The sequence below is a fragment of the Protopterus annectens genome, chromosome 6.part0 (genome assembly GCF_019279795.1).
Source record: "Protopterus annectens isolate FY-2018-M chromosome 6.part0, PAN1.0, whole genome shotgun sequence".
NCBI lineage: Eukaryota > Metazoa > Chordata > Ceratodontiformes > Protopteridae > Protopterus > Protopterus annectens.
The window spans coordinates 1163998175-1164022020 of record NC_056737.1 but is presented as its reverse complement, the minus strand read 5'-3'; positions in this window follow the sequence as shown (position 1 = coordinate 1164022020).

Below are 23846 nucleotides of genomic sequence, written 5' to 3'. Positions count from 1 at the left end.
AAGGATGAGGGGGAGAGAGGGTTTAAGTTGGAACTGAATTTGTCAGCCAGTAGGTTTGCTATATCTCCTGGCTCAGTATAGGTGGCTCCATTTACAATGAGCTTTGCACACAATTGTGTATTGCCTTTGAGGTTGCAGATATAGCTGAAGAATGCCTTGTGGTTGCCCTTGGCCTAGGAGCCAAATTTAACTTAAATTTAGCTTTGGTAGACTTCATTTGTCCTCTGAGTTGTTTGTTTAGTTTTATGAGAGTTCTTTTTATCCTTCTGGGTGTTGCATCTTGTAATTTTTGCCATGATGTTCTTTCTTCTGTTATACAATCTACTGATTTTGTGATTCCACCAGAGTGGCTTGTTCTTTGAGTTAGTTCTGTACCTCTTCCTGGTGGGTGCACCTGCCTCTATGCAGCTATTAACATGCTTGTGTGGCACTTCTTTGAACAGTTATAAATAGGCAGCAGTGTTCTTAGGTTTTATAGGGGCTTGAAATTTTGCCAGGTTATCACTTAATAGCAAGAAGTTAGCCTTAGAGTAGTTGATGAATATTCTAGGGTTACCTGGGAGTCCAGGTTTTATTTTTACTTCAAAGGAGAAGACCTTATCAGGGAAGACATTACACTAGGTGGTGTGCAGCACTCTTCTGTATTAGCAAGGAACAGATCCAGTATGGTTGCACCCCAGGTTGGTGTATTGACAATCTGGTCCAGGGAGCTTGTGTTTACAGAATCCAGGAATCGCAGTGCCTGTACATTTGGTGTCATATAAGATTCCCAGTTAACAGTGTGGTAATTAAAGTCACCTTTGAATATGGTATTGGGTTGGATGATGAGTGTTTCTGATAAGTCCTGTTCTATATCAAAAGGTTCTGTGGCACTGTAAACATACTATGTTCAAAATATGAGGAGGGGATTTGGGAGCCACACCCTCAGTGTCAGACTGACCCTCTGCACCCCTAGCCTGTGCTTCCTCATCACTACCATCATCATTAGAGGCTACCAATACTCTGACATCAGGTTGTAGGAGCTCCATAGAGATTATCTATGATAACAAGCAATAAACACAACAAAGAAAGAAACAGGGAATTAAAATTATCAAAACATTTTTGTATGAAAAGTATGTTAAACTATACTAGATGCTAAAGCAGTAAAATATTGGTCTTATTTAGACCTAATCTACCTTATATACACTAATAACAGTAAAAAAGGTGTGCTTACCATATGCAGATGGTCTTATAGACAGAAACAAGATGTCCCTGTATGTAAGGAAGGGAAAGGAAAGAAGGCTGATATGTATCACAATGCAAATGAAAAACGAAACAGAGCACAATCCACTTTAAATGTGCAGATTAAGAATCATCTCATAAAAAAATGTACTTACCAGCTGAATCTCCCACAGATGATGTCCTCTACCCTTCTTGCACTTGTTGTTTAACTTGCACTTATCACTGACTCTCGATATATCAGACAATAAGATATATGCATATAAATATATCAAGAATGACATTTAAATTATTTTTATTTTGCATACCTAGAGGTTCTGCTTCAGACACTCTGGGTCTGTCATCCACATCAGCACCAACATCAAGGATTCTGTGTGAACCCTCTGCTGAGCTGTCTGGATCTCTGACAATGGACAGGAACTCCTCTGTTTCAGTTAGTGGTGGTTCAATATCAGGACCACTCCCAGTATCCACCTGTTCATGGGCAACTGCAGATACTCTATGGTGGGCAGAGATGCCCTATGTCTTATCTGGGAGTAAGTTCCCCTATGCCATCTGATAGCATTGATTTTGTCAACCACATACCTTGTTTTGGGCAGATTTGTAGCCTCTACCCCTCCCTAAGAGAAAAGCTCTTCATTGTGATGGAAGACCTGAATAATGACCTCATTTTCTGTATTAGTGAATGGTGGCTTGTAGGTTACAGATGTCTTCCTATATGAGATAAAGCAGAAAACAGACACAAAAACAAATTTATAATACACAGTGAGGATGGCTGTGAAATTGATTATGTATGAGTTTATGCATCCGTCATGCACACAACAGTTGAATAGGCGATGCTCCCTATCACTAAACACTATTTGACAGCTCTCCCCTACAACATTCATACAATAACAACAATTATAACGGATCTGTAATGTGGACAACAGTTGTGTAACTGTGTAATACACTGCAGCATTAACAATAATAATTTACAAAGTATAAGTAGGAATGGGAAAAAAAACATTTATAGTGTCATCTCCACTATGTGGAGGGCAGGCAAGTAGATATCGCAATCTTAAAACATTATTTGGGCTACACATGTACAAATACCTGACTTTTCTAAGAAGTTATACTACATTCTTTTGCAATAACTGTTCAAATTCCCATAAAATATAACCTACACAATTATGTCAGGTAGCGTTCTTCATAAACCTTTGTAATGCAGACAAATAACTGATAAACATGGGTTATGCCAACAGCAAATGACTTTGTAATGCAGACAAATAACTGATAAACATGGGTTATGCCAACAGCAAATGATAAAGAAAATGCAGTCAGATACACCAATGACTGTACTGGGCATTGCAATCCATCATTACTGTTAAACTAAAATCACACTATAAAAAACAGCAGCATACCTTAGCAAGGAAGCACTTTAGAAAGTAGATAAATCTCAAAGTGTATTTTTCAGTATTAAGCTCTCTGGCTCTAGTTTTCCCACTAAGATGCAAGTGCATTAGCTGCACAACTAGCTTTATATAGTGGAGATTCAATCCTCTGACCACTGTGAGTATGCAAATAAGGTGTTAAATCATTAACATTCCTGAATACTACAATCTGCACTAAGTGTAGGGAATGTAGGGAATTTTGTCAATTATATGATTATAGGTTCATAGGTTCATAGGTTCATACTAGGCTATCTGCCCTAGGGCATTTACAAGCCTAGCCAGAGTGTGTTTGGCTTTCGCCACCCATTTTAAATGAATTATGCTATGCCCTTTTTTGAGGTTAGTATACTGAGCCTCTGTCTAACAGTGACACAAAAGTGATACCTGGAGTAAATCTACGATCTCCCATCCACTCATCAAGATTCCTCTTGAAGAGAGTCAATGAGGGGCTCTGCCTAACCTGGACTGGGTTATGAATCTGTCCCTCCAGCATGTCCTATTTATTTCAGTGCTGAGGTTCAAGTCTCTCGAGTGCGTAGCTCGATGGGATTTGGATTTTCTGAGGTGCAGCATGTCCATTAATTCCGGGTTGGACATGGCTTTATACGTCAGGCACAGTTCGCCTCTGAGCAGGCGGTATGCCACTGAGTAGAGCTGAAGTTTCTTTAACCTGGCAGCATATGGCATCTGTTTGGGCCCTTTGATCCTCTTGGTGAGGTACTTTTGGGGTCTTTCCAGTTGCTGCAGGTGTCTGGTAAGGTATATCCCAAAAGGGGCATTGTACTCAATTATGGGCCTGATGAGGGATGAGTAAAGAGGCACGATGACCTCCCCTGATCTAGATGTGAATCCCTTCATGATTAGGTGGGCTATATAAAATGTTTTTCTAACCACTTTGGCCACGTGGTTGTCGAATGAGAGATTGCTATCAACTTGGGTCCCCTGGTCCTTAATTACTTCTTCCGTACTTAATGGATTACCATCTATGTGGAAATTTGTGGGCACTTTGTTTTGCGAAGGGATGACTATACACTTTTTGGCGTTTAGCTTGAGGCCATGGCTCTGGCACCAGTTGTCTGTTTCTATGAGGTCCTTTTGTAGAATGCTTGTGTCAGCTGGAGAGTCGATTATGGCGCCCAGTTTGCAGTCATCTGCGAACTTGGTCAGCCACAGTCCTTCCGTGTTAGCCTGTACCTCCGAGAAATATATACCGAACAAGAGAGGTCCCAGGACTGAGCCTTGTGGGACGCCACTTGTAACTGGTTTGGAGTCTGACATGGCTCCAGCAATTCTAACCATGTGGGTTCTGTCCTTGAGCTAGTTTGCAACCCATCTAGTGACATAGGGGTTTATATTTAAGCTGGTGAGCTTATCTATAATGCCCAAGTGGGGTATTGTATCGAAGGCTTTTGCAAGGTCCAGGTAGGCTGTGTGGACAACCTTCCCCTTGTCAATGGCCTTGGTGACTGTTTCAAAGAAATCAACCAGGTTTAAGAGGCAGGATCTGCCCTTAACAAAGCCGAACTGGGTAGGATCCAGTGTCTGTAGGTCCACAATATCTTTATTTATGAGGTCCATGATGATCCTTCCCATAGCTTTGCAGACCAAGCTAGTCAGACCTATGGGGCGATAGTTTCCAGGATCCGTTGAGGCACCACCTTTGTGGAGAGGGACCACTGTTGCTGTATGCCACTCTTTGGGTACATATCCTGTAGTAAGGCTGAGATTGAACAGTAGTTTTATGTTTGGGTTTAGTTCTTCTTGGAGTTCATGTAGGACGCAGCCCAGGATACCATCTGGTCCCATTGATGCTGTGTTTTTTGTTTGGAGAGGGCGGCTCTTACCTGAGCATCTGAGATGTCAGGGGGGCAGCACTCTGCTGGGATAGATATTTGCCCTTTGGGTGGGGAAGGGAGGAGAAGTTTGCACTGAACCTGTCAGCTAGGATGTTGGCAATGTCTGTGGGTTCAGTGTATTTTTTGTCATTTAAGCTGCTATGTAAATAACTTGTATTTTAGTCTTAAATGTACTGTATCTGATGTTGCTATTATCTTTAGTGGAGCTTTTCTCCCCGGGCATCTACTGAAAATGGACATATATAAAGTTGGACTAGCCTGGTCAACAAAAGTAAAATAAATAAAAATAAATAATTGTAAACATGGTGCAAGGAGCTTCTCAATTGCATGCACATGCTGTAGCACAGCAAGGATGAGCATTGAGAAGTGCTACCTGATAATGGCTTGCAGATGTCAATTATTCATCTGACTGCAGGAATAATCAGTGTTTCACAGTCTCTCCTCTTTGATATATGATGTTAAATGATGTTATTTCTCTTCATGTTTACCCTTGTATAAATTGTTACATATATATATATGTTTAAAAGTGTTTTACATGTGGAGTTTTACTCCCTGGGCCTCCTTTGAAAATGGGTACCTGCCCAGTTGGATTTTCCTGGTAAACAAATGTAAAATGAAATAAAATAAAATAAATATACACTGACTGAGGGTTTGTCACTGAATAGAGACTTACCAAAATGTCTGAAAATACATTGACTGAGTTAGAAGAGCAGCATTCCTAACATTCAAAAGCTATTTTTATGACCACAGTTCCTGCCTCTTACTAAGAAATGCTTTGCATATTCAAGGGAGTACATTACTCCTTAATACCGATACCATATGCTATAAAAATGAGATGTCAGTACTCTTAGGAAAGCATAGATATGAGAATGAAGCACTCTAGATAAAGACAGGAGTAAAGCTGCAGTGTTTTCACTAATTAATATTGTGTGAATATATCAGTGTCTTAACCAATGCCAATATTCAACTCATCCAGACATGCACTGTCAAATAAGAAAGGACAATTTTCATAACTTGTTTCTGTTGCACTTTCAATGTGATGCAGGTTCATAGGTTCATGGGTGTTTAGTAAGCTAATGATCACAAGGGCCTTTTTAAGCCTAGCCATCCATACCAAAGATCTGACAAGTTCTGCCTTGGTAAGTGTAAGCAGGGGCTTGGGAGGTGAAACATTTATAAGCAGGGCCTGGGAGATGAACCATTTACAGGTTGTCTGTGTCCATTAGAGACATAAGTGCCAAGCCAGGGAGGCATTTCCTGTTTCCCATAGAATTGTCTGAGTTACACTTGAATTGAGTTAGGGAGTAACAATGCTTCACATGGATGAAGAGCCTGTTCCAGTGACAGGTAGTGTCAGGGATACATACCTGTCTCTCCAGCAGGTCCTATTTATATTACAGGCAAGGTTTAAATCTTTAGAATGGGTAATTCTGGCACTGTTTGTTTGGCTGATATGCAGGAGGCACATCAAAGTGGGTTCTGACAATACCCTGTATGCCAGGTATAGATCTTCCCTCAACAGCTTGTAGGAGACAGAATACAGGGATAGGGCTTTGAAGCAGTCTGCATAGCACATTTTACTTACGCTCTGTATTCTTTTAGTGACGAACCTCTGTGGACTTTCCATTTGTTGGATATGCCTGGTTAGGTAAATATCAAAAGGGGCATTGTGCTCTGATGAATGATGAATATGGAGGAACAATGAATTCCTTGGACCTAGATACCATACCTTTGTTTATAAGTTGTGCAACACAGAATGATTTCCTTATGATTGTAGCCATGTGGTGGTCAAAGGCTAGATTACTGTCTATGTATGTCCCTAAGTCCATGATTACTGGGTCAGCGTTAAGGGGTGTGTTATCAATATGATAGTTAGAAGGGGTGGATGACTTCCCGAAGAATACTATTATACATTTCTTGGCATTTAGGTCTGATGAATGCTGAATACAGAGGAAGAATTACTTCCCTGGATCTAGAGTGGTACAGCAGTTAGCATTGTCACCTCACAGCAAAAGGTTCTCCAGTTTGATTCTCAGCTGGGGAACCTTCTGTGCAGAGTCTACATATAGGTTCATAGGTTTATAGGTAGGTACTAGGCTATTAGCCCTAGGGCCTATATAAGCCTAGCCAAAAAGGTACCCTGGCGTTCGCCACCCAAGAAAATTATTTTCCTGTGCCCCTGTCGAGCAGAGCCACAGAAGTGATCCCTGGGGTGAATTTCCTATTTCCCATCCAATCATCAAGATTTTTCTTGAAGAGTGCTAATGAAGAGCTTTGTTTGACATAGATAGGTAGTCTGTTCCAGAGTATGGGAAGTCTCTGGGACAGGAATCTATCCCTCCAGCATGTTCTGTTTATTGTGGTGACAAGGTTTAGGTCCCTAGAGCATGTAGTTCGGAGGGATTGGGATTTCTTTAAGTGGAGCATGTTCAACAGCTCTGGGTCTGACACAGCTTTGTATGTTAGGCAGAGATCGCTTCTGAGTAGGCGATATGCGACGGAGTAAAGCTGGAGTTTTTTGAGGCGGTCTGCGTAGGGCATCTGTTTGAGGCCAGTAATCCTCTTTGTGAGGGATTTCTGTGGCCTTTCCAGTTGTTGTAGATGTCTTGTGAGGTACATACCAAAAGGGGCGTTGTACTCTATAATGGGTCTAATGAGTGATGAGTAGAGGGGAACAATGATCTCTTTTTTTCTGGATGAGAAACCTTTTATGATGAGGTGAGCCACGTAGAATGATTTCCTGACCACTGTGGCAATGTGATTATCAAAGGAGAGATTACTGCATTTGCGTGGGTTTCCACCGGGTACTCCAGTTTCCTCCCACATTCCAAAGACATGCATCTGGAGCATTTCTCCCCAGGACTCCACTGAAAATGGGCTCTGTCAAAGTCAAACTTTCCTGGTAAACAAATGTTAACTAAATAAATAAATAGTACATTTAGTTTTAGTCTATAGCTCTGACACCAGTTGTTTTTCAGTGTCAGCCATTCCTGGAGAACGTTTGAGTCAGTGTGGGATTCAATAATAGCTCCTAATTTTATTTATTTATTTATTTATTTATTTTATTGCATTTGTTGACCGGGAAAGTCCACTGGGCCTAGGAAGAGCCCATTTTCAGTAAAGGCCCAGGGAGAAAAGCTCAACAATATACATAGCAAAGCAAAACTGTATACAATAGACAATAAAATACAAATGAACAACGTTGATACATAGAAAATGTTTACAAAGCAAGTGTCAACAGCATATGTGTAACAGAGATTATGCACATGAACTGTTAGCATATTAACTTCTATCAAACGTGTTAGTGTGTTAGAGAGAAAGTAAGTGCATAGGATGCATGTAAGGTGGGAGGTAGATATGTGGCAGATGGAGAAGGTGGAAAGGTACAGCATGATGGTGAGATAGTAGATATGGCAAAGTAAACAGATAGTAGTGAGCAGGCAAGGAAGATGAGGAAGTTTAAGGGATAAGTGCAGGACAGGGGTAATAGTAGTATGAGGCTAGAAGTACAGGGGTGCAGGTATACAAGTACCTAGCAGGAGGAAAAAGATTGAGATGGAAGCGTGAAATAGGTGGGAGAGAGAAGCAGGAAGGAAATAGAAGAGAACTGGTGGAAATATTTATGGAGGTAGATAGTGATAGGAACCTAGAGTGGCAATCATCTGCAAATTTAGTCAGCCAGGGACCATTGACATTACCTTGACGTCAGAAAAATAAATGCCAAAAAGGAGTGATACAAGGGCTGATCCCAGAGGAACTCCACTTGTGACTGGCATCTTCGTAGAGGTGGACGCCCCAGTTTTAACTTCCTGGGTCCTGTCTTGTGAGCCACTTGGCAATCCACTGGGTGACATATGGTTTTTTACCTAACCTCTTGAGTTTGTCAACAATGCCTGAATGGGGTATTGTGTCAAATGCTTTGGAAAGGTCAAAGTAGGCAGTGTGAACCACTTTTCCCTCATCCATTACTTCCAAAGAAGCCCCTCAAGTTAAGTAGGCATGGTCTACTGTTTAGAGACTTATGGGTGTGTAGTTTCCAGGGTTTGTAGTTGGGACCTGTTCCCTAGTGATAGCAGGGGGAGTTATATTTGACGGTATTTCCTGAGGGAAGGATGAGGGGGAGAGAGGGTTTAAGTTGGAGCTGAATTTGTCAGCTAGTAGGTTTGCTATAGCTCCTGGCTCAGTATAGGTGGCTCCATTTACAATGAGTTTTGCACACAATTGTGTATTGCCTTCGAGGTTGCAGACATGGCTTAAAAATGCCTTGTGGTTGTCCTTGGCCTAGAAGGCCAAATTTAACTCAAATTTAGCTTTGGTAGACTTCATTTGTCTTCTGAGTTGTTTGTTTAGTTTTATGAGAGTGCTTTTATCCTGCTGGGTGCTGCATCTCCTAATTTTTCCATGATTTTCTTCCTTCTGTTATACAACCTATTGATTTTGTGATTCCACCAGAGTGGCTTGCTCTTTGAGATAGTTCTGTACTTCTTCCTGGTGGGTGCAGCTGCCTCTATGTTTGTATAGGGTTTCTCTGAACAGTTCTGCATAAACAGCAGTGTTCTCAAGTTTTATAGGGGCTTGAAATGTTGCCAGGTTATCATTTAATAGCAGGAAGTTATCCTTAGAGTAGTTGATGAATATTCTAGGGTTACCTGGGGGTCCAGGTTTTATTTTTACTTCAAAGGAGATCATTTTGTGGTCTGACCTTACCAGGGAAGGCATTACACTAGGGTGTGTGCAGCACTCGTCTGTATTAGCAAAGAACGGATCCAGTATGGTTGCACCCCAGGTTGGTGTACTGACAATCTGGTCCAGGGAGTTTGTGTTTACAAAATCCAGGAATCTCAGTGCCTGTACATTTGGTGTCATATATGATTCCCAGTTAATAGTGGGGTAATTAAAATCACCCATGAATATGGGATTGGGTTGGATGATGAGTGTTTCCGATAAGTTTAAAAACATGATATGGGTTTCCTGGGCTATACAGGTGGACCTATGGCTTACGAGGAAGTGGTATTGGATTTTACCTATGGTGATTTGAACATAGAGTTGCTCAAGTTCATTGTCCTGTTTGACCAGCCTTGAGATATATTTATTTTTGATGTAAATTGAGACACCTCCACCTTTAGTCCCTGTCTGTGTAGTAGCTGGTCTAAATGTGTGGAAGGCATTATAACATTGCCCTGTTGATGTTCTCCCATGGTTTTGAACCATGTTTTTGTGACTGCACAGATGTAATCATTCTCAAAGATGAAGAGAGCTTCTAGGAAGTGGAGGTTTTTTGTTTGTTTAGTCTCCTAGCACTGAGCAGTAATACCTTAAGATTTTCTTGTTTTTGATTTGCTATGTCAGAAGTACTTTCAGTTTGGCATTGCCTAAAAATGTACTATGGGTGAAGACAATGCCTTATGGGCTTAGAAGTAGAGGCTTCATGAGACGTGGCTGTATGTGTTGATGTGGGTGTTGTTTTGACAGAGTGCAATAAGCTGCTGAGGGTTTGTACTTCATCTAGGAGGTCTTTGTGGTTTAGGAAGGTTGCATTTAAGTGCCTCAGCATATGTGGGTCTATATGTCTGCTTTGAATTGTACGAGATGGGTACAGCGTGTGTACTATTGACAACCTTATTGACATTAGGAGTACTTTTATGTGAGAGCTTTGCCTCCAGTGACATTGTGTAACTAGGTATTGATGAAATTTCAGTTGTGCTTTTACAGGAAAAATTTCACTGGAGGTGTGTGTGTCTATACAGGGCACTGACAAACACTTGAGAAAAAAACTAATAAGTAGACCCTGAAGATTTAAGGATGAAGTATTTAGACAGATATTCTGAAGTTATAAACAAATCAAGCAGTATTTAATGAAAACAAAGAATGAGTTTGTCAAGAGGGGAGTCTCGTGAATGGCTACTGCCTGGCTACTACTAGTGCTGGTCTCACCACAGCTTCACTCTGCTGGAATACAATGCTCCTTTGCTTCTTCTCTCACCAGAAGCAAAACATTAGCAATAATCCCAAGATGAGAAGCAGGCCACAGCCTGTTTCGTGATTCACAGTCTTGTCCCAGATGATGCATGGATCTATAGGCTTGTTGCAGCCTTTTCCTGGCAGATGCCTTGAATAGCAACCAGAGCAATCAGGAACATCAAGCACAGACACTCACTGCTCAACCAGAAACAGTCAGGAATCAATGTACTCTGCTCCTTCTATCACCAGGACCAGAATATAAGCATAGATTCCAAGCTGTAGCATATAAAGCAGTTATTAAGCTTTCTGGTGATCAGCATTCTTCAGTAAATAATGTCTCCCTGCTCCTTCTCTCACGTGGAGAAAACAGAAGCACTAATCTCAAGATGATTACTGACAGTCAGGAATGTGGGCTCTCCAATAATTGGTGGTCTTGCAATAGATGTTGCAGATTTTAAAGATAATATGTAAAACTATGGGTTAATATCCTAAGCACTGCAGTATGCACTAAGCAGTTAATATGAAAGAGGGGATAACTTAAGCTTTAGCTGTCTTAGTGGACAACCACTAACTTTAAAAGAGAAGGATAGATTGAAAGGGGTGGGCACTTTGTATTCTGGTTCTATGGAGTACATTGGGATGTCCAATAAATTTAAATAGTTGAAGGGGAGTGATTTCACAAAAAAGATAACATTGTGCTTATTCATAGCCAATGAAAGATGAGAGGGAAGTAGATATGTGGTCAAATTAACATGGGGAGAATACAATGTCATATTTTGAGTACATTTAAAGACTTTTCTCCTTTCTAATACATGCTTGTGTCTGTGGCATGTATGAGCAATAATCTTAACTGATTGTTCTTAATACCTGTTTTTAATGATTCAAATCCATACAGGTTACTGTTGCAAGATAACAGAGTTGAGGAACTATCAGAAATGCACATTTATAATATTTGTTTCGAAATGTGTCCTTATTTTTTCCTTTTATGATTTGCATGCCATTTGGCATTATACTCCACTGATTGGCAGTGTTCAGTAGCAGTGAGCAGCACTTCACTTCCTAAGGTAAAAGCTGACAAATTTAATTTGGAATGCCGTCAGCAGCACAACTGAGATTAGCATTAGTGCACTTTCCTCAGCATTCTTGCCACTATTGATTGAGGAAATTCAATCTGTCAGCTACCTATCTCTGTCGCACAAGGTGTGAATAAAGTGAGCTTAGCGAAACAGTTCCTGTGATGCAAAGTTTGAGCCCTGTTTACAGATCAATTTACTGATGGAGGTCAAAATAAATATTGACACTAATTTTGGTATACAAATGTGTTGTGGTGGGAAATTCAAGTAATCTCAGTACTGAATAAAATTGAAAGATGTGTTTTTTGAATTGATGTCACTATTATTTTTGTGTATGCTGTGTGACAAATTATAATATTTCCACTATTCCCTGTCCCCTTTGCCATTACTATAGCATTATCTAAAGTCCTGATATTGTGAAACAGAAATGATAGCATTGATGTGGTAAGGAGATGTGAGAAGGCTGAATGTGTCAGTGAAATGCACTAGTAGCCCTGCTCATTGCTAGCTATACACTTTGATGCACTTCATGTTCCTTTCAAGTGTTCTGTAAAAAGATGCTTATATTTTTTATTATTGTCTTCTGCATTTGCATGCCACTTGGAAGTGTGTAATCAAGTTTCATTACTTAAGGAAAAAGTACAAAATTAATTTGGCTTGTCCTCAGTAATACAAATAACCTGGCATCAGTGCACACCTGTCAACACTCCAAATAGTAATATCTGCATAAAATGCACCTGTTACCTACCTGTGTCTGTGGCACAAGCTGTAAATACATTGACTTTGGAGACAATGCAGCTTTGCTGTGGGATTCAAATCATTTGTTAGGATAGTTTTGATAATGTGCCAACTACAAAGATAGACATGGATTTTGATAAATGAATTACACACCCTAAGTTTGTGTGATAAAATGCTGAATATGTTACTTATAGTCCATGTGACTTTCTCTTACCAGTGTATTGCATTAGTAAAATCATCTGTATTTCTTGATAATGACTTTTGCTATGCATGATGTCATAAATTGTTTCTAAAGTGAAAGAACAGATATTTAAGAAAAGGATGAGTATTGCCACTATTTGATCCGATCATAAGCTGTAACACAAGCTATGATGTTGCAACCAATGATGAAAGTAATATTCATATTTAATTTTTACTTTTATTACAGCTTCATATAATTTATTATTTTGTTGCCTTTTACATTTGTGTGCATCCTAAAGGGACACAAACATAATTTACTGTTGAATGAAAAAAGTGAAAATTTTAATTTGGGCTGCCTTCTGTAGTGCAAACATGCCTGGCAATGGTGTGGACTTCAGCACTCTGGATAGTAGTTAGTGAATAAATTCCAGCTGTCGGATAACTATCATTGTGGCACAAAGTATAAGTAAAGTGAATTGATAGAAATAAAACAAATGATGTAGGGTTTGAATATAGTTAATTATTCATTTTACAGAGGGGAGTCTGGATACATATCTACATACATTTGTATCACTGTGTTGTATAAAACTCAGCAATTCCCAGAAGTGATAAACAGCCTGTGTGTTTTTGTTTGTCCACGTTCACATTATTTGTCATTAACTGCAAGACTGATAATGTGTTCTACAAAGTATATTTCTGTTATTGCAAGCAGATGTGATGAATGTGTCACTTGAATGCACTACTGGCTGTGGTCATTCCCCATTGATCAAATTAAGTTTACTGTCAGTTTTTTTATCTATCATACTTAATTTCTAATGTCATTTGCATTTGAACTCCACTAGGCAGAGCGCAAACATTTTAAACTGCCTAAGAAAAAAAGTGAAAATTTTAATTTGAGCTGCCTTCTGTTGCACAAACACACCTGGCAATGGTGTGCTTTCATCAACACTTTGGACAATATGGGTGGAGAAATTCCACCTGTCACATGCCTATCTCTGTGGCACAGGGTATTAATGTAGTGAGCTTAGATAAAGACCACAAGTGATTAAGGGTTTGAATCAGCTAATGGGTACTTTTTCAAAGGGTGACAGCATTCCATTTCTCAATACATTTTGATTAGGAATGTAAAATGAATATATATGAGAATGGTAAACAAGTGAATTCCAAGCAATGCATTAATAATGCTTGCATAACAAAATGTTTCTATTTAGCATATATTAATCATGCTTCACATATAACCTCACAATAATGTGTGCAATTTGTTAAACATGACCATGGTGATATTTATTTTAAAATGCACTTGCATATGCATGATGAGCACAATAGTTTTGTTATAATTTATCATTACTCATCACACATCCTAACTACGTGTTTAGGACAGTAGGTCTTGTGAACTATACACATAACATACACAAACCTATATTACTCACATCATGAAACTCCAGCCATCTAAAATATACTTGCAAACAGAAATGCTGCCTTTTACCAAGGAATACATTCTCAGGACTACTTAAAATCACACACAAAGAAGCCTCTCTAAGTATATCACAGTTCATTCTGAAATTAGTATATCTTTAACTAATCATTCTTAAAAGGAAATTATCCTATGGCAATGGGAATTAATAAGCTAAGTTTCAATTTTTGCATTCTATATCCCATGGGTTCAATTCCCAGATGGTAAAACAAAATGTTTGTAACTCCCAACATCAAAATATACCACAATTTATCCTGTTTATCCTTCTAAATACCAAGGGTCACAAGTCAAACCATTAAGCATTTCATTATTAAACACTGGAACATTTGTTATTCAACTGTGCGCTGTCACAGATATGCAACAACATATAATGTGGCACTTTCAATTCAAGGACTAATCTGTAGCTTATGATCTAAGGTAGTTCAAATCCAACCATTACTGTTCAGACTGCATTGCAGCAGTCTTATTGTGACTGTCAAACACATCTTATATGCACACGTATAAATGTTGAGTCCTCTTATAAAAAAGCTATGATAATTTCTCACATAGCAATGCTTTTATTCAGAGTAATGATAAAGTGCTTACATTTTCCTTGCATAACACATGCAGTAAGCATTCTCTGCTGGCATGAGGAAATGAGACAGTATTCTGTATGTTGTTGCCTTACTACAGCAAATACAGGCACACATATCTCTTGCAACATTAGCATGATGTATTGACTTGAAATACTGACATATCTCACAATTGTAGTGAGACTTCTACTCTGGCACATTCATTCTCAGCAGAATGCTCAGGGTTTCAAAACTCATCTTCATTAACTGTTAGATTTGTGTGGAATTCTGCTGTAATGCATGAATAACATCCACCGTTGCAATGTGTACATCTACAGTGGGAGAGGCCACCCCATACCTTTTACCTCAAAAAGATTGCTTACGACACAGTCATATGATGTAATGACTTAGCTTAGGTGGAGTGTCACACTTGTGTTAAGACTTCCACTGTGGCACTTGTTTCATCCACATGTCATTAGTCAGTAGACTTACATAGTTTGCTGTACAGGTCCAGAAAAGGGCAGCATTATATGAATGTACTGATGTTACACAAAATCCATTGTATCTAGTTAATCATATCCATTGTTATGTCAGTCAGTGATATATAATAATTTTCTGTGATTGCATGGTGGAGAAATCGTTATTTGGGCATGTCATGCTGTGAGTTCCTTGTGGCTTGTGCATTGAGTACTGGCTTATATAGCATGCCTACACAGATAAAACGTGTTTCGGTCATGGGACAGTGTGTGTGTGCCTACACAGATAAAATGTGGTTCAGTCGTGGGACAGTGTGTGTGCGTACACAGATAAAATGTGGTTCAGTCGTGGGACAGTGTGTGTACGTACACAGATAAAATGTGGTTCAGTCATGGGACAGTGTGTGTGCATACACAGATAAAATGTGGTTCAGTCATGGGACAGTGTGTACTATATGATGGAAACAGCTTACTTGACAAGGCAGTACTGATAATGTACTGCTCACTGTTGTAGTGGCAGTAATGTGCAAAGCTCCTTTTTAGTATTCTAACTAAATCACATTGTTCAAATTATACTCATAACTCTTTACTTACTTCACACATTGATTTCAGTTATTTATGAGAGGCTCTATTACTATCCCCTGTGGAACATGCAGTCAATACAGGCTTCTGTAGAGAGTCTAGTATCATAGGCGCGGGTTTGAATCTGGTAACATCTGTCTGTCAGACAGCAGTGGCTTACACACAAAAATGAGTTATGATACGTTCAGAATGCAATCATTTTCAGGCTTTGCTCTACAAGGTATAACATTCATCCCGCTTATGATAGGAAAGTGCTGTAAGCCCTTCTAAAGTGTTCTTCATGACATGATTGATACATGAATCTCTGGGGCATCCATGATTGATATGCAACTCTTTGATATCTGTCCTGTCATGTGTTCGAAAATGGCAAGATGCAAATTTTTATTATGTGATTCATTGATCACAGGCATTACTTATTTTCAAAATAATTGTGCTCTGTATTGCATGTCTTCATCCAGACTTATCTTTATTAATGAAATTATTTTCTTTACACTGTACAACTTAATGGCAAATATGGGCTTCTACAAAATGTATCTTATTGTATGGCATGCTGCTAGATCAAAAGAAAATGTGATTAGGCATCTGTTATGACACTTTCTTGTGTGGTGGTGCTGTTGAATTGTTGTTATGTTACTGTGTTCTGTAACTCCTTGTAGCATGCCCAGTATAACAGTGTATGAGATGTGTGCCATTTACCAGAGGAAAACTTAAAACTATAACATGTCATCAGAACTGTGTTGTCATTTGTCAAGTTATGTTTTTTGAGTTTTATTATATTACCATTTAGCATTTACATGACTATACAATATATGCTTGTCTATTGCATGTTTATAGGTGATAAATTCTTTTCCTATGGATGCCAATAACAGTTATTGACAAACAAATGTCTCCTTCTGTTGTGCAATGACACAAAAGTTGTAAGGGTCATTTCTTCTTGGGTGTACATGTTGAATTGGAGAGTACAAGTGTATGCATCACATAAGGTATCCACTATCCTTGCTGTTCCCTCATTATCATCACCATCATCATCATCAGCCCCCTTTTTTCCATTCTCTACAAGGGGTCGGGGTATCATGTTAACTGTTGCTATTTCTCTCGATTCCATGCCACACAACTGCCTTCTTCGACACTCATGCCTGACTGTCATAGATCTTCTCTCACACAATCTATTCACCTCTTTGCTGGACGTCCTCATTTCCTATTATCTTCTTCCTGTCTGTCCCAAATCTGCTTCACCAGATTGTCTTCTGCTTTTCTATACATGTGTCTGAACCACCATGACACCATAATCTGCTCTCTTTGATCTTTTCTGCAAATGGACTTTTTTTTTTCTTATGTCTTAATTTCTTCATCTGTCCCACAATGTACATCCTACCACCTTCTCAGGCACTTCATTTCCATCACCTCCAACTTCCCCATCTGCTTTGCCTTTACTGCCCAGGTTTCTGTACCATACAGTAGCACTGGACACACCACTGTCTTGTACACCTTATTTTTCAGCTTCTTTGGCATTCTTCTGCCATACACTACACCTGAGACTCTATGCCAGTTGGCTGCAGCTCCTCTGATTCTTGCTTTGACCTCTTCATTCAGACTTTACTTCTCCTCAACCACCCCTCACAGATACTTGAAGCTATTAACCTGTTCCACTATCTTCCCTTCTATCTCAATTTTCAGCTTCTTCTGATTTCCCAAGTTTCCTGCCATTACAACTGTCTTATCTGTGCTTAGTTTCATACCATGCACCTTCAGTTTTGCATTCATTGCCCCATCCTTTTGCTGACATTCTTGCTCAGAGTCTGCCTGTAATGCCACACCATCTGCATACAGCAACTTTGTTGATCTGTCACCTCCAGCCTATTTGCTAATGTAGTCCATCACCAGTATCAACAGCAGCGGGCTCAGAGCTGAACCCTGGTGCACACTCACTCCCACTGGGAACCCTTCTATGAGACCGAACACTGTTTGTACTTGAGTCATCGGGTACTTGTACATAGCCTGCACTAATTCTGCCAATGTTTTTGGGACTTTGAACCACCACAATACTGCCCAAATCAGCTTTCGGGACCTTGTCATATGCTTTCTCCAAGTCTAGGAATGCCCAGTTGGACTTTTTCCTCATGTCTAGCTTATTCTCAGTTATCTATCTTACTGTAAGCATCAGGCTAGTTGTACTGCATCCTGATCTGAATCTGAACTACTCATCTCCCAGCTTACTTTCTATTATTCTGAGTATCCATTTATCAATCACCCTCTCCAAAACTTTCATGCAATGTGATAGGAGTTTGATACCTCTGTACTGCCCACAGTTATGGATGCCCCATTTGTTCTTTTACACTGGCATGAGTATGCTGATTCTCCAGTCATCTGGGATATGCCTTTCTCTTCACACTGCTATGAGTACTCTCAGGAGCCATTTCTCCCCTAACTCACCCAGAGTCTTTATCATATCTGCTCTGATCTCATCTGAGCCTACTGCTTTCCCTGACTGCATCTTCCTTAGTGCTGTTCTTACTTCTTGTAGGGTGGGCTCCTCTTCTTCTCTCATTGTAGGCTGTGCCTGGGGCAGAACAACTTCTGTGGGGTTTTCTTCATTGAGAAGCTGCTAGAAATACTCTTTCCATCTGTCTTTGATGTCCTGTAGACTGGTGAGCTGGGATCCCTTATGAAGTGCATATGACTTAATTCTTTATCTTTCTGTCTTTGCCTTTCAAACTGATATAGTTTCTTTGTGGTACATACATAGTCACTTTCCAGAAGCTGGTAGAGTGCCTCCTATGCCCTATTCTTTGTTATTGCAACTGTTTTCTTAGCTTCTTTGTTAGCCAACCAGTATTCCTTCCTAGCCTGGTCAGTCTATTCTATCTCCCACTTTTTCTTGCACTCCTATTTTTTGATGACTTCCTGGACTGCTGCATTTCACCACCAGCTTTGCATATGTACCTTATTTCCATACCTGGCTCAGCCACATATCTTTTCTGTAGTCTTAACACATGCTGTTTAGAGGCACTGCCATTCTCCTTCATCTCCACTTATTTCCTCTTGTTCTTGAGGTGTTAGTGCCCTGAGTAATTCCTTGAACAGTGTTACATCCCTCTTGTAAGTCACTATAAAGCAACTCCACAATTGTTATGTTTAAATCAAAACTTCCTAAGCCTGGTCTCTAACTGTAACCTCATCTACTCTCTAACTGTAACTTCATCTCTGTTCTACTTTGACCAGGCATAAGATGATTCCTTATTCCTCTTTGCTGATACCTTAGCTCTAATAAGAAAATCCACTTGATCACTGTATTGCTAGCATTTGACTGAGTTTTATTTTGGTAATTTTTAGCAGGTTTGTATAGTAACAATATGTATTTTTTCATCTTAATCTATATTGTGTTATACTTTTATGAACTACTTATGTATTGTATCATCTGGAGCTTTTCTCCTCAGGTATCTGCTGAAAATGGGCGTTTGCCCAGTCAGACCAACCCGGTCAACAAATGTCAAATAAATAAATAAATAAATAAATAAACTTTCTCTCCAGTCACCTTCCAGGTCTTCAGTCTGGTCTCTGTTGACCTTAGAGCCTTCTCTGACCACTGCTTGGAGCTGATTGTGGCAACCACTGGTTTACGCTGTGGGTCAACTGTTTTTCTGGGGATGACTTTACAATCATTGATTCTACCCCAGGTCCTTTCCTTACTAGGAGGAAGTCTACCTGAGTTGCATGTCGACTACTCTTGTATGTGATCTTGTGACTGTTTCTATTACTGAACCATGTGTTGGTTACTATGAAACCATTTGCCAGACAGAAATCTAGACTGACCTCTCCTTCATTCCTGTTGCTTCACCGATGAGGACTCAGGCAGTCCTCATATTCTGTTCTGTCTGTCGTGATATGTCCATTCAAGTCACCCATTATGAACACCAATTCATGTTGTCCTGCTTCATCTTGTAGGTCCTCGACTCCTGTCTGGATGCACTCTTTTACTCACTTGCTGTGGGGCATATGCTGAGATTATAAATAATGCCCTATCATTACAGTGGAGTCTGATTGCCATGAGTCTGTCACTAATTCTGATGATATCCCTCATCGCCTTCTGAAGGGTCTCTCACACCACAATTGCCACACCATTTCTACCCTGTCCTCCTCCTGGGTAGTAGACTCTGGATCTCAAGCCAAGTGGCTTCACTGCACATAGAATGCCCAGTTTTCTGCATATCATCATCTCATAGCAATTCTCAGTTCATGTTTGGCAGGTGATTGGTTTTACTTGCAGCTTTTGCTCAAAAGCAATCCATGGTAACAAAATGTTTTTTGAATTTTTATTTCTCAGTCTTTTGTCTCTCAGTTACTGCACTTCTGCGTGTGCCATTTTTTATTTTTAGTAGTTCAGTTCATTACACTTTTACACAATATGGGCTTGTGTTCTTACTTAAAGAAAGTGGTAAAAAACATAAATACATGGATGATCGTGCACATCCTGTAGACACCTATATGAATGAGGATTAATGCATTTGTTTATATATGGCCCTTTTACCTAACTATGCCTTAGAATTTGTGTTGCCTTTTTCTTTTTTATAATAAATGTAAAGCAGGAGTATTGTTGGTTAACTCAGAGCTCCATTCAGTCAGTTGATTTCCCAGCTACAGTTGGCATTAAGTACTGGAAGTTCTCTTTCCATTCCTCGCGTTCCCTTTCTGTGGCTTTGCATTCTTATGCCTTTTACCATCCCATGTGCAACACCAGCAGATTATGAACATGGAATGGAAATGATTTTCACTTAAAAACTCCAGAGATGTCATGTAGTGCAAACTTAGGCTGAAAAAACAGCTTGTGGTTATTGGCACATTATATGCTGCTCCCACCACAGATATACACTTCTATCTCCACAAAACTTGAAAGTTGCTACTACAAAATTGCCAAATTCGCTACTAACTCCGCTCATTCTACACACCACTGCATCTGCCTCCGTAGTCTTCAATGGCTAGAACTCCCTAATCAACTCAATTTCCTCCAACTTACTACTGCACACAAACTAATCTTTAAACCCACTGCTTGCCCAGCATTATCTAATACCTTCACCATATACAATCCTCCAAGGCCCCTAAGATCTAGCCACCAAAATCTTATTTCAGTTTACAAACCCAAACGACCCCCTGGCCAACTCCTACTTTCCTATACTACAGCAAAAAAATGGAACTCACTTCCTTCCCTTCTAAGAGCCACTACAAACTATGAACACTTTAAATCTCTTCTTCATTCTCACCTTTTCCAAAATTGGAAATGTAATTGTATACTTCCTACCTAGATCTCAATTTATCCTAGTTCCATCCCACCCCCCTGGTTCCCCTTCTTCTGACTCTCTCCCTAGCTCCCCTCTCTTCTTCATTATCTCCTCCTTCCTCCCTGAATAAACCCTTTATTTTCCTTCAAGTGCTATGCTTACTCTCACCTTAACTCTTTTGACTTTTTTCTCAAGGTGGTCTCCTGGACTCAACCACAATTTGAACATTAGTTATCTGTTCTTTTTCTATCCTCTTCTGACACCTCTCCTTTAATTTCTTTGCTTCTTATTCGTTTCTCCCATGCATCCTTGCTCTTGCATTCAAACTCTATCTATAATTTCCTTTCCTTTCCTACTTTACTAACATTCACAGTTGCACTAATATATCTTTTTCTTATGCATAGTGCCCAATGCTCCTCATTCTTGTTTGGAAATTGTTAAAGTATTATGCTATTAGAACAGAGTGTGTTTTTGTGTGTATTACTTTAGATCCGTTCTGCTGTGTTTTTGTGTGTAATGTATTATCATTGGAGCTTTTCTCCCCGGGCCTCCACTGAAAACGGGCTTTCGGGCCCAGTGGACTTCCCCGGTTATCAAACTGGAAATAAATAAATAAATAAAATATTATGATGCATAGTAATATAGGTTCAAAATGTTGCAATTAAGTGAAATTATAATTTTATAAATATTTACAGATCAGTTGAATGTCATAGTTGTATCATATAGAATATGGTTTGATACGTATCAAAAAGTACATGAAACAAATAGTTTAGCAAACTGTTTACCGCAGCACCAAGATGGGAAATGGAAATGGAACAAACTTCCCCTTGACTTAAGTTCAATCCCCCACACCTCACACTTTAAAAATGAACTAAAAGCTTATTTTCTCAATTCCAGAACCTGCCCTTGCCGTGACCCTACCTAGTCTTTCTTCCCTTTATGTACCCTCAAAAGGACCATACTTAGTACCTCATTGCACCTTTCTCTCTCCAATGTGCCTACTATGCATTTGCACAATTTTATACAAACAAAAAATGTTTATTGTTGACCTATTGAACTATATCAGTGTAAAATTATTTAGCTTCTTTTTAATGCAACTTTAACTTTATGCATGTACTCCAACATATATGTGAATTGTTTTGCTATAACTGCTATTATATCAATATTGTTTAAATTTTGTACTTGTTTTAAAATGTATTACTGGAGCTTTTCTCCTCGGGTCTCCACTGAAAATGGGCCACAAGCCCAGTTGGACAAACACGGTTAACAAATGCCAATAAATAAATAAATAAATAAATAAATAAATAAATAAATAATAAATGTTCCAGAATATTACAGTCCAAGGCTGAATATTGAGATTACTATCACTGGGGGAGACTCAGGTAATTTATATTCAAGGTCTCTTGAAACACCAAGAATGGAACTGCGGGAGCTGGTCTTAATCTTAATGGCTTGAAGTAGCAAAACCAGACCCAAAAGAAGTGGATATAGATGATTATTTTATTTATTTTGTAAAACTTTTTTTCTTTGATTTTCTCAGGTATATGAATCCTGATACTTTCTGTCTATATCAGTAGTGATTCAGAGTTTTGAGGACATGGCACTCCATTTTGCTTGCCTGTTGTTGTTTTAAGTGAGTTTATTGAGACATTCACTCTGGTTGGTTAGCTTTGCTGCTATTTCTGTACATTATTGTATGGGACATCAGGAATAACAAAGACAAAGAAAAACAAGTTATCTATTCATCTCTGGTGTAACAGAATAATAGCTGGTATTACAGTGATGATCGGTGATTTGCTCAAAGTGTACTATATATGAAATAAGGACGATTTCAAGGATGAATACAAAAGTACACACTTGAACAGTAGCTTCTCAATGCTTATTATCAGTGTTTTTCTTTGTAGGGCTCGGATTCTGGTTATTAACTTAATTTTGAAGTTTTAAAGGAACTAGAGTTAGGAAGTAGAATGTTTTAATGATGTGCAAATTGCTTTCATTTTACACATGAATTATTTTGGCTTTTTATTTGCATTTTGGGTCAAATTAATTATTTAAGTAACAGCATTCAACATTATTCTCAACCCAAGAGATTTCGATTTTAAACCAATCTTCACTTCTGATGGTACCAAAGTCTGGCTACTTGCAGTTCAGTGTCTCTGGTATGTGGCTACTGAGCATACCTCTCAACTTTCTAACACAAAAAATCTGGATAAAGCCTTAAATAATGAGGGGACAAGGAACCCAAAATAGGGACAGATTTAAAATATTGTACTTATAAACTTAGAATGCTGTTAGAATAACTGATTACTACCAGTTAATTTTATTTTTTATAAAAGAAAATTGCATTTAGTTTTAGACAAGTTTAAAGTTTGATACAAGCTCAAATGTTAATATAAATAGAGCACTATTCTGGTTCTATTTTGTGTTTAATATTTTGTCTGTTCTTCAGTTTACATTTGAATGCTGGTATCCCACAATTCCACTGGGTGTGTGGGGTTACATAATTATTTATGCACATTTTATGTTAATCAGCATCCAGATTTTTGGCCACTTGTACCTACTTTTGATGGGCCTTTGTCCATATTTTTGATATTTCCAGGTTGAGAGGTATGACTCCTCTATGCTTTAGGTCATTCTCACAGCCTTTGTTAGCATGTCAATTTTTATTTATGTGCAAATGTTAAGTATTGTCATTGAGACTAATTATCATAACATCAATATGGCAGCAATTATGTTGTAAATGTTTCTTCTACTATTCACAACTAAAGTTATTTGTGTACGGTCCCCCATTTGACTTCCTCTCCTTCGAAATTCTTTCAGTGTACTTGGCCTCAGTATTTTTGGGCTACAGCGCATGCTCCCATATTAGGTTTGCTTATAGGCAAGACGATTTGTTTACATTTTCTGCTCATGCTTGCAGACACTTTTCCATGAATGTGAATTCGATTGCTGGCCATGAAAAAGTGCTTGCAAACCTGTAGGAGTGATGAGCAACATGCATATTCTATTAGCACTGCTACTTGTCACTGTA